Raw genomic sequence first — 12,374 nt, 5'->3', positions numbered from 1 at the left:
CTCACACTCTAGCAGGGAGGGCACACCCAGTAATAGACTTTCAAGGGCACCACTGAAGGATTCATAGGCGCTCTGGGTGCTCAGTTAATTAGCCAAGTGTGGACATGTGTTTCAAACTGTGTGAAAATGCATGGCGTGCTTGGGGCAGGTGCTGAGCTTCCCGTCCCAGAAGGTCTGCAAACAGAGGGTAAGGGACCTCTGGCCTTCCTACAGAGAGACTTAAGTCCCTTCTGTCCTCTTCATCTGGCCCCTGGCCGTGGGGATAGGGATGGGATATGCATTTACTCAGTGGGATAATCCTTAACACATGCCTGCTACACAGAGTAAGTGCTCAGCAATTGTCAGCTGCTGTTATGAACGATTCTATTTGAGTTTAGGGCACCCATCCTCTTGCAGAGAGAAAGGGTTCTTCCCCTTCGCCAGCTGCACCTGTGCACAGCTGGCTGTGGACAGGAGAGCCCGGCTGGCAGCTGTCCCCACAGATAGGAGCAAGGGTATGTGATTTCCTGAGCAGTCACTTCAATCCTGATGTCCCTTCAACGGTCCTTGTCAAATTGCCATGGCTCTTCCCAGAGGTTTTCATGACTATGGAAAATAAATAGCCATTATCTGACCTCCAGGGGAATGGAGATGTCTGCAGAATTCCAGGAAAGGCAGTTATAAAACCGAGTAGAGCCAATCCACCCTTTCGATATTTGCAAACCCCAATGCAAAACTAAGGTATGGAGTCCTGGCTACTGCCAAAGAAATCACAAAATAAATATAGTCACCACTCAAAGTCTTTATCCACCTATTTTGATGTGCATGAGTACATCTGGCTTCTGGTAGCCAAGGAAACAGAGAGAGAGAGAGAGAGAGAGAGAGAGGAAAACAATTACAAAAATATGTGAAGACTGGTGTCTTTTGCCCTGGGATAGGGGAGAAAGGAGCTGGTCAAGCAAAGGACTTAATTTTTTCTTTTTTTTTCTTTCTTTCTTTTTTTTTTTTTTTTTTGCAGTACGTGGGCCTCTCACTGTTGTGGAGCACAGGCTCCGGATGCGCAGGCTCAGCGGCCATGGCTCACGGGCCCAGCCGCTCTGCGGCATGTGGCATCTTCCCAGACCGGGGCACGAACCATGTCCCTTGCATCGGCAGGCAGACTCTCAACCACTGCGCCACCAGGGAAGCCCCAGGACTTAATTTTTAAGTTAATACTTTATCATAAAAACCTGGCATTATTGATTACAAGAAGTTTTTTTTAATAGCTGAGATTTTATTCTAATAGCTGTAACTACAGTGCTTGTTTGTCGAAATGAAAACTGAAAACAAGTATACAAAACAGTTGATTACTAATTGTGTATTGAAAGCAGTTAGAGGTTCCACGACACCAAATAAACCAGTTCTGAGGTTTTCCCCAAGATAAAGTTTAACAGCTCCAGCTTCGTCAATGTTTATCAATATACAAAAGAAAACAGTAGAGCTTATCATTTTTAGATGGCAAATCTGACCCTTGTAGGCTGAGGGAGTGAAAGCACACGTGGACAGGGGCTCCGAAGGGCTGGGGCTCAAGGATGACCACCCGCGCTCCTGCTGGTGAGACCCCCAGAGAGCCCAGAGCAGGCAAGCAAGGGGACTGCAGGGCTCCCGCTCAAACCAGAGTATCCCAAACAAAGTGCCAATGCTGACCCCAGAAAAGGCTGGGGTTCCTCCAAGGGGTCTGAGAACGGTGGCTGCAGCCACCAGCCCATCTCCTGGGCAGCTATGTAAGCACAGAAACAAACACAGACGCTGTGGGGTGTGGGATGACTCAAGACAGAGCAAATCACAGGGACCCTACTGTGACCATGTAGATGGATCATGGCTGGTTCTATCCCGTTTCACGTTCCCAACAGGAAACAGATCACTAGTGGACCGGACTCAGGCCATTACTGCAGAACCTACACTAGGCACATTTCTCCCTTCTGTGTGTTCAAGTGTTCTCCTTACCTTGTGTTTGTAACTATTTTTAAAAATGCACTGGGGCTTCCCTGGTGGCGCAGTGGTTGAGAGTCCGCCTGCCGATGCAGGGGACGCGGGTTCGTGCCCCGGTCCGGGAAGATCTCACATGCCGCAGAGCGGCTGGGCCCGTGAGCCATGGCCGCTGAGCCTGTGCGTCCGGAGCCTGTGCTCTGCAACAGGGGAGGGCACGGCAGTGAGAGGCCCGCATACCGCAAGGAAAAAAAAAAAAAAAAGCAGAGTTTGGGTTAAAAAACAACCACCAAAATGGATCTTAACACAGATCTAAAGCCCAGGGGAGGAGCATCGGGCCTGTCTGACACAGTGACTCCTGGATGACCCGTGTGCCTAAAATCCCTTCTCAGTACTAAACAGTGGGTCGACTTTATTTTGACAATAAAAAAAAGCTGAGTAATATTGCATAGGAGTACCAGAAACTGACTCACTGGAAACAGAAACTATTTACATTAGATAGAAACCCAGTTGCAGACCGCGTCTGCACATTTACAGCGTGGTGAAGCACACTGTGACCGACCATGGAGACAGCTCCTGGCACTCACACCCCAGGGGCACGTTTGCCACATGAGAGTAAAGAGAGGGTAGAAGGACGGAGCGAGAGGGGAGGAGAGAAGAGTACCACTCACTTCCGGTTCCGGAGCTGATTGGACATCCGGTCCAGCCCCTCATTGAGCCCGTCCCCGCTGGCGGCACAGGGGGCCTGAATGCACCAGTTCCTGTGGCACAGAGAGTGCGGACCCAGCTTGCCCGTCATCTAGGCTACATTCATGGCATTGGGGAGGCCCTGCTTGTTAGCAAACATGAGGAGAATGGCGTCCCTGAGCTCGTCTCCTGCCAGCATCCCATGAGCGCCTCTGGGGCCTCATTCACACGCTCTCTGTCATTGCTGTCAACCACGAAGATGAGAGCTTGTGTGTTCTGGAAGCAGTGGCGCCACAGAGGCCGGATCTTGTCCTGGCCACCCACACAGTGAAGCTGATGTTATTGTATTCCACAGTCTCCACGTTGAAGCCTGTAGTGGGAATGGTGGTCACGATTTCACCCAGCTTCAGTTTGTATAGGATGGTGGTCTTTCCTGCAGCGTCTAGGACCATCAGGAGAATGCTCGTTTCTTTTTCGCTAAAAAGGCCCTTGAAGAGGTTTGCAAAGATATGCCCCACGCCCTAGGCCCGTGGGACCAACGCTGGCCAGAGAAACCCTGGTCGGCCGCAGGGCAGCTGCTGCTCCGAGGCAGGTGCTGGTTTCGCTCTGCGAGAAGTTTTAAAATGTTTCACTGCCATCCAAAGACCACGTGAGGATGAAAATGCCCTTCCTTTTCTTATGTAATGTGAAAAAGAGAAACCTTTCTTTACCCTAAAAACACTTGGTGTACCTGGCAAAAAGCGGGTTCAAATAAAAGTTCCATAAAAGGCCCCAGAGATAGAGCCCTGGGCCAGGTCGGAGCCCTGCCCTGGTCCTAGCTCAGCGGCCAAGGGATCCTAGGAGTATCATCCTGTTTCCGTCAGCTGTGAGACTAGGGTGGGAACAATTGCCCCTCAATGATCTAAGCCAGGATTGTTATGAAGATCACCTGAGATGATAGGAAAGCCCTGCCCAGCCAGTCTTCAAGAGAAAGGAGCAATGTCCAAACCCAGAGGCCCCCAAGGGGGCACCATGATCACAACGCTGCAAAACTGGATTGAAAACCTGTCACAGCCAGACCACCTTCCCTCAGGTAAGCTTCATCCACTTCTCAAATGACCAGGCTGTCGCCACCCTGCCCGGGAAAGATCAGGAAGGGAAATGAGAAGGGGAGAGATGATTTTCTTCATCCTGTCTCTCCCATCCTGAGAAAAGCTTCAAGCCAGGAGGGGATGGAGGAGCCCACCATCCCTCCCCCTACTCACCCCTATGGGTCTTGGCTCCCGTTTCCCATGGGGTGGACGGCCCCAGGAATCCCAGGCTGAAGTTGATTGGCAGCCCCTCAGCCCTGCCTTTGCCCACACTCCGCTATTTTGATCCAGAGGCCATGGCCGTCGCTCTGACTCTCTCGACAGCCATGGGTTCTTCTAGGCCACAACATCGAGGAGCTGGTGACAGGAAGGGCAAAGGAAGCCCACACTCCTTCAGGGAACTGTCTTTTTTTTTTTGCTTTTTTTGCGGTACGCGGGCCTCTCACTGCTGTGGCCTCTCCCGCCGCGGAGCAACAGGCTCCGGGCGCGCAGGCCCAGCGGCCATGGCCCACGGGCACAGCCGCTCCGCGGCATGTGGGATCCTCCCGGACCGGGGCACGAACCCGCGTCCCCTGCATCGGCAGGCGGACTCTCAACCACTGCGCCACCAGGGAAGCCCAGGGAACTGTCTTTTGTGCAAAGGGGGAAACAGGCCCTGAGGGGGGCAGGCCAGGTGGCAGCGGAGATCGGATGAGGACAGAGCACTGGCCCAGGTGTCAAAAGACCTGGGCTTGTATCCCAGCCTCATCCCGTGCCATCTTCCTTGTCTAGGCCTCAATTTGCCATGTCTCTGAAAGGGATCGTGGTCTCTGACCTGCGTAACACATAAGTGTAATGTCGGATCTTAACAAACGGCACCGCAAAACAGAGGAAAGCTTCAAGGGAGCTTTATTAGGGAGCGCTCCCGGGCGAGGTTCACTGGTCCGAGAGAAAGGGGCCAGAGAAGTCGCACCCGGGCGAGGGTTGGGCAAGACTTTATAGGGGAAGAAGGGAAAGGGCTGTGGTGAATCTGGGAGGGCGCAGGGTATTCCTTATTTGGTGGTCTTTTCGGGTATCCTGGGGGACCGTTGTTCCCGCCCCTCGAAAGGCGGGAAGGCTGGGCTGGGTTCAAAGTCCCCAGGTCAGTTCCTGGAACTGGGTGGTCCGGAATGTCTCCAGGGCAGTTCCTGGAACTGGGTGGTCCAGAATGTCTCCAGGGCAGTTTCTGGAACTGGGTGGTCCGGAGAATTTCGGTCTGATGCAACCTGTGAATCTGATTGTGTTCCCCTGCCTAGGGCCAGTTGGCCTTACATCCCAACATCTTTGGTGTAATGGGGCGGCATTCTGATGTCTGGCTACTTGCTGAATGGGGGTGTCGAAAGGGGAGTCGGGCGACCAGAGGTCCGAGGCTTAGGGGAGGCCAGTGTGGGGTCCTGTAGCAAGCAAGGTGTAAGGGCCGAGGAGCATTTGGGTTGTGGCCACCCGAGAGACTTCCTCCGTGCGCCTGCGAAGGAACCTAAGGAAACAGGGAGCAAGCATGAACAAGATACAGATGAGAATTAAGGGGCCTGAGATTGGTGTTGGCCAGGTATAGAGGGTGGATCGCCGCCAATCGGGAATTGGGGAGGCGGACTGTTGGTGTTTGCGTTGGAGTTCTTCTCTTAAGCGACGCAGGGCTTTTACGTTGTCTTCGACGAGTCCTGTTTCATTGATGTAATAGCAGCATTCCTCCTGTAGGAAGAGGCAGGTACCTCCTTTGTCGGCCGTCAGGAGATCGAGGGCTCGTCGATTTTGGAGGGCAACTCGGGCTACTGAGGTGATCTGACGCTGGAGGGAGGTGATGGGGGCGGCAGAAGCCTCGATGGCTAGCTGGAGTTTCTGTTCTAGGTCACGGGATGTTGAGACACTGTGTGTTAGGGCTCTTCCCCCGATGCCCGCAGGAAATGCCTGCGACCATAGGGAGAAAGATGGCCCTTTGGCCCTTAGATAGGCCGAGGGCCCACGTGAGTGCTATCAGTTAAGCCCTTTGAGATGTTGTCCCTTCTGGGAGGCTGTTAGCCTCGGTAATAGTTGAGATAGTTACCACCGCATAGCATAGCCTGCCCTTCGGCGTCTGTCAGGACCGAGTATTGAGCTGCCATCTACGAAAAGGGTGCGGTCCGGGTTTGAAAGAGGGATGTCAAAGAGTCCCTGTCTCGGTGGGCTCAGGGCCTCTACGACTTGGGGGCAGGAGTGGGAAGGGGAGGTCCCGGTATTGGAGATAGGCAAGAGGGAGGCCGGGTTTAGGCGGGGGGAGAGGTCGAGGGAGACAGCAGGGTTTTCAATGAACAGCAGGTGGAACTCCTGGATGCGGGAGGGGCCCAGGAGGAAGAGAGATTTGTGGCCTAGAAGGTCGACCAGCCGGTGGGAGGAAAACACGGTTAGTGGGTGGGCCAGAGTCAGTTTGTTTGTTTGGTCCGAAGGCATGGTTGCCATCCCCGAATGGTTGGCTCTAGCTGTTTGGAGAGGTAAGCCACGGGGCGGTAGGAAGGCCCTCCAGGCTGGGCAAGGAGTCCAGTGGCTATTCCGGCCCGTTCATCCACAAAAAGGTGAAAAGGTCGGTTTGGGCTGGGCAGAGAAAGGGGAGAAGATATCAGAGCGTTAAGGAGGGTGAGAAAGGCCTGTTGAACGGCGGAAGGAGAGGAGCTCTGGAGGGGGGAGTGGTAAGAGATTCGGGAAGGTCGGTTAATGGGGAGGAATCCAAGGGGATTGAGGTTTTGGATGGAGGAGATGTTTGTTTGGCAAGGAGGATTTGAGAGGTAGAACAATTGACGCAAAGGGAGGGGCGGGAACGCAAATACCAGAAGGCCTGAACATTGGGGACCTCGGACCATTTGCCCGTCCTGCGGCAGTAACTGTCTAGATCACGGAGGATGTTAAAATCGAAAGTCCCTTCAGGATTGATTGTCTAGAGGATATTGTGGCCAGGCCACAGCGGAATAGAAAATAAGCCGTCGGTGACGGAGATCTTGGGAAAAACCGAGGGCTGTAAAATTGGCTAGGCGGCACCCCAGGGGCGTCTTAGGATCTGGTTTCGATTGTGAGGTTCCCATGACCCCCAGTCTGTCCCTGAGTGAATGGAGAGGGAGAGAGGCGTCCCTGGTCGCAGTCTCCAATTCACGGCAGGTCGGAGGGCGGTCAGGCGATTGGGACGTCTCCACAGTTGCCCGAGGCCCGGAGAGTGGACGGAAGAATCCCTGACGCGGCCCCGATTACGGACAGGGAGTCCGGTGGGCAGGGACTCTGAGGGTCGGAGGGAACAAGGGAGGGGGACTTACCCCGTTTTCTGCCGGATCAGGTGGATGAGTAGAGGTTCCCTGGTTGTCTCCTGGGGGAGGGGAGGAGCGGCCCGCGCCGTAACCCGCGGGGCTCGGAACCCCTCCCGGGTTTCGGCACCAAATGTAAGGTCGGATCTTAACAAACGGCACCGCGAAACAGAGGAAAGCTTCAAGGGAGCTTTATTAGGGAGCGCTCCCGGGCGAGGTTCACTGGTCCGAGAGAAAGGGGCCAGAGAAGTCGCACCCGGGCGAGGGTTGGGCAAGACTTTATAGGGGAAGAAGGGAAAGGGCTGTGGTGAATCTGGGAGGGCGCAGGGTATTCCTTATTTGGTGGTCTTTTCGGGTATCCTGGGGGACCGTTGTTCCCGCCCCTCGAAAGGCGGGAAGGCTGGGCTGGGTTCAAAGTCCCCAGGTCAGTTCCTGGAACTGGGTGATCCGGAATGTCTCCAGGGCAGTTCCTGGAACTGGGTGGTCCAGAATGTCTCCAGGGCAGTTTCTGGAACTGGGTGGTCCGGAGAATTTCGGTCTGATGCAATCTGTGAATCTGATTGTGTTCCCCCTGCCTCGGGCCAGTTGGCCTTACATCCCGACATCTTTGGTGTAATGGGGCGGCGTTCTGATGTCTGGCTACTTGCTGAATGGGGGCGTCGAAAGGGGAGTCGGGCGACCAGAGGTCCGAGGCTTAGGGGAGGCCAGTGTGGGGTCCTGTAGGAAGCAAGGTGTAAGGGCCGAGGAGCATTTGGGTTGTGGCCACCCGAGAGACTTCCTCCGTGCGCCTGCGAAGGAACCTAAGGAAACAGGGAGCAAGCATGAACAAGATACAGATGAGAATTAAGGGGCCTGAGATTGGTGTTAGCCAGGTATAGAGGGTGGATCGCCGCCAATCGGGAATTGGGGAGGCGGACTGTTGGTGTTTGCGTTGGAGTTCTTCTCTTAAGCGACGCAGGGCTTTTACGTTGTCTTCAACGAGTCCTGTTTCATTGATGTAATAGCAGCATTCCTCCTGTAGGAAGAGGCAGGTACCTCCTTTGTCGGCCGTCAGGAGATCGAGGGCTCGTCGATTTTGGAGGGCAACTCGGGCTACTGAGGTGATCTGGCGCTGGAGAGAGGAGATGGAGCCGGCGGAGGCTTCAATGGCTAGCTGGAGTTTATGTTCTAAGTCGCGGGATGTTGAAACACTGTGTGTTAGAGCTCCCCCCCGCCCCGCCGAGGCCTGCAGCGACCAGGGAGGAGGCGAGAGAGATGCCTGCGACCAGAGGAAGAAAGATAGCTCTTTTTCGTCAAGTAAAGGGGGGCGTGATTAGCGAGGAAAATTCGGCTTGGCTATACAGTGTGAGCTGTGGGACGAGAGTAACAGGGATACATGGGAAGGGGGGAGGAAGAATTGATCTCTTTTGTGAGGGAACCATTGCACCACAGAAACATGCCTGGTGGTGCTTCAACTGATGTGTTTACCATGAGGGATGAGTTGCAAAGAAACCCAGTATCAGCTAGATTTGGGCGGCTGCCGTAACAGATGGTGAGATTTTTTGAATCAAGGAGGCAGGAGGGAAGCCGGGTTCAGGCGAGGGGAGAGATCAAGAGAAATAGCTGGGTTTTCAATGAACAGCAGGTGGAACTCCTGGATGCGGGAGGGCCCCAGGAGGGAGAGACTTGTGGCCTAGAAGGTCGACCAGCCGGTGGGAGGAAAACACGGTTCGTGGGTGGGCCAGAGTTAGTTTGAGTGTTTGTTTGGTCCGAAGGCATGGTTGCCATCCCCGAATGGTTGGCTCTAGCTGTTTGGAGAGGTAAGCCACGGGGCGGTAGGAAGGCCCTCCAGGCTGGGCAAGGAGTCCAGTGGCTATTCCGGCCCATTCATCCACAAAACGGTGAAAAGGTCGGTTTGGGTTGGGCAGAGAAAGGGGAGAAGATATCAGAGCGTTAAGGAGGGTGAGAAAGGCCTGTCGAACGGCGGAAGGAGAGGTGAGGGGTCCTTGAGGGGTTTCTTTAGCGGCTAGATATAAGGGTTTAGCGAGGAGAGCAAAGTTAGGGATCCAGTGTCGGAAAAATCCTATAAGGCCCAAAAAGGAGAGAATTTGTTCTGCTGTTTCCGGAGGCTGGAGTTCACGGATAATCCGGATGCGGTCGGCTGTTAGACCTTTTTTGGTAGCGGTAAGGTGGAGCCCCCGGTAGGTTACAGAAGATACAGATAACCGAGCCTTGGCTGGGGAGACCCGATAACCGCGAGAGCCAAGGTAATTGAGGAGATCTGCAGTATGTTGTCTTGAGAGGCTGAGAGATGGGCTACAAAGGAGGAGGTCATCTACATATTGAAGGAGTGTGCTGGGGGTAAGGGAGCAGGAAGTGAGGTCCCGTGCCAGCGCCTGACCGACGAGGTGAGGACTGTCGCGGAAGCCCTGGGGAAGAACTGTCCAGGTGAGCTGACTGGAAGTATGAGTATCCGGATCCGTCCGGGTAAAGGCGAAGAGGAAATAGGAGTCGGGATGTAGGGGGATAGTGAAAAAGGTATCTTTGAGATCCAGAACCGTAAAGTGGCTTGTGGATGGGGGGATATGGGAGAGCAAGGTGTATGGGTTTGGTACTACTGGGTGGAGAGGAATTATGGCCTCATTGATTATTTGGAGGTCCTGGACCAGGCGATAATCCCCAGAGGCCTTGCGGACAGGCAGGATGGGGGTGTTGCAGGGAGAGTCCGTGGGGATAAGGAGTCCCTGGTTTAGGAATCTGGTGATAATTGGTTGTAGGCCCCTAAGGTGAGTCTCAGAGATAGGAAATTGGGGCCTTGATGGAAATTTGGAGGGGTCCTTTAGGTGGATGAGGACGGGGAATGGTGTGTTGCTATTATGGGCTTAGAAGTATTCCAGACTTGGGGATTGGGTTCAGTGTGATTGGAAGTGGGGGGTAGGAGGGGGAGAGTTCTAGAGACAGGCTGAGAAGAGGAAGCAGGAGTTGGGAGGAGGGGACCTTGGGGTCAAGTCTAACCAGCTGGAGGGAGGCCCCTAAGTGGAAAAGGACATCTCGGCCTAGCAAGGGAACTGGGCAGGGTGGTATGACTAAAAAGGAATGAGTAAAAGGGAGTCCTTCGATATGACGTGGGAGTGGACCGGTCTGGAGTGGGAAGGATGGTTTGCCATCAATACCCATGACCGAGATCTGGGAAGGAGAAACTGGCCCGGAATAGGTAGGCAGGACCGAATAGGTAGCCCCCGTGTCCACCAGAAATGAGATGGACTTACTCGCTACCTATAGCGTTACCCTGGGCTCGGCGAGGGTGATGGGGGTCTTCGAGTCCAGGCGCCGTCAGTCGTCAGCCAATCCCAGCAGTTCGAGTGGTAATGCCGTTGGGTCGGCCTGCCCCGCGCGTGAAGACGCTGAGGGAGGGCCAGTCGTAGGGCAGTCACTCTTCCAGTGGCCCGTTAGCCCGCAGCTGGGCCAGGGCTTAGAAGGAGGTCGGGGATTGGGACACTGGCGAGCCCAGTGGCCTTCTTTTCCGCATTTGAACGGCGGGGTTGCCTTTTGCGGACCCTGTGGATGCTGTGATCCATGGGAGATGGCCGGCCTTAGGGCGGCTACAAGAGCTTGGGTTTGGAGGGCCACCTTCTGGTGCATCCGAGCCTGTCGGCTGGATTCTGCCAAATTCTCACGACCATTATAGACTTTAAAGGCCATTTTTACCAGATCTCGAATAGGGGTTTGAGGGCCGTCTTCTGCCCGTTTTAATTTCTTTCGGATGTCCGGGGCTGACTGGGTGATAAAATGGGTGGCTAGGACCGCTGCCCCTGCCGGGGTGTCGGGATCCAGCCGGGTGCAGAGTTAAGGCCTCTGTAAGGCGATTGAGAACGATAGCTGGATTTTCGTTAGGCTCTTGGGTTATCTCTTTTAGTTTTTCAAAATTGACCACCTTATGAGCGGCAGCCTGCATGCCAGCCAGGAGGCATTGGATCATGAGGTCGCGTGTACGACGGCCATCCTGATAAGTCCAGCCTGGATCGGTGCCAGGTACGGCAGTCGCTCCGACAGTGAAACCTGATCTGCATGGTTTCGGGCAGCAGTTTGAATTCTTTCCCTTTCGTCAGGGGTTAAGGTAGAGGACAGAACCACAAAGATATCGTGCCTGGTTAGATCGTAAGCTTGAGATAGGTAGCGAAATTCTTTGATGTAGTGGGAGGAGTCGGCAGAAAAGGAGCCTAATCGCTTTTCTATTCGAGAGAGATCTTGGAGAGAAAAGGGAACATAAACTCTAACTAATCCTTTCCGCTCCTGCTACCTCCCTCAGAGGGCAGAGGAGATTTGAATCTTGGGAGTCGTGAGAGCGTGTATGTGCACTAATTGGCGAAGCAAGGGCCGGAGCGGGTTCAGGAGGAGGAGGGACCGCTTCAGGGTAGGGTGGAGGTTGGAGAGGAGCTCTGAAGGGGGGAGTGGTGAGAGATTCGGGAGGGTCGGTTAGTGGGGAGGAATCCAAGGGGATTGAGGTTTTGGATGGAGGATATGAGAGGTAAAACAATTGACGCAAAGGGAGGGGCAGGAGCGCAAATACCAAAAAACCTGGACATAGGGGACCTCAGACCACTTGCCTGTCCTGTGGCAGTAATTATCTAGATCACGAAGGATGTTAAAATCGAAAGCCCCTTAAGGAAAATAGCGAGGGCTGTAAAATTGGCTAGGAGACACCCCAGGGGCGTCTTAGGATCTGGTTTCGATTGTGAGGTTCCCATGACCCCCAGTCTGTCCCTGAGTGAATGGAGAGGGAGAGAGGCGTCCCTGGTCGCAGTCTCCAATTCACGGCAGGTCGGAGGGCGGTCAGGCGATTGGGACGTCTCCACAGTTGCCCGAGGCCCGGAGAGTGGACGGAAGAATCCCTGACGCGGCCCCGATTACGGACAGGGAGTCCGGTGGGCAGGGACTCTGAGGGTCGGAGGGAACAAGGGAGGGGGACTTACCCCGTTTTCTGCCGGATCAGGTGGATGAGTAGAGGTTCCCTGGTTGTCTCCTGGGGGAGGGGAGGAGCGGCCCGCGCCGTAACCCGCGGGGCTCGGAACCCCTCCCGGGTTTCGGCACCAAATGTAAGGTCGGATCTTAACAAACGGCACCGCGAAACAGAGGAAAGCTTCAAGGGAGCTTTATTAGGGAGCGCTCCCGGGCGAGGTTCACTGGTCCGAGAGAAAGGGGCCAGAGAAGTCGCACCCGGGCGAGGGTTGGGCAAGACTTTATAGGGGAAGAAGGGAAAGGGCTGTGGTGAATCTGGGAGGGCGCAGGGTATTCCTTATTTGGTGGTCTTTTCGGGTATCCTGGGGGACCGTTGTTCCCGCCCCTCGAAAGGCGGGAAGGCTGGGCTGGGTTCAAAGTCCCCAGGTCAGTTCCTGGAACTGGGTGG

General features: G+C 54.6%; 1 pseudogene; it reads right to left on the bottom strand.

Annotated features, from left to right (window-relative positions):
* Window positions 1-2,614: 2,614 nt before the first annotated feature.
* On the bottom strand, window positions 2,615-4,032 carry LOC116759125 (annotated as a pseudogene).
* Window positions 4,033-12,374: the final 8,342 nt, after the last annotated feature.

Source organism: Phocoena sinus, chromosome 9 (genome assembly GCF_008692025.1).
Source record: "Phocoena sinus isolate mPhoSin1 chromosome 9, mPhoSin1.pri, whole genome shotgun sequence".
In the NCBI taxonomy this organism is placed as follows: Eukaryota; Metazoa; Chordata; class Mammalia; order Artiodactyla; family Phocoenidae; genus Phocoena; species Phocoena sinus.
This window is presented reverse-complemented; position numbering and strand designations above follow the sequence as displayed.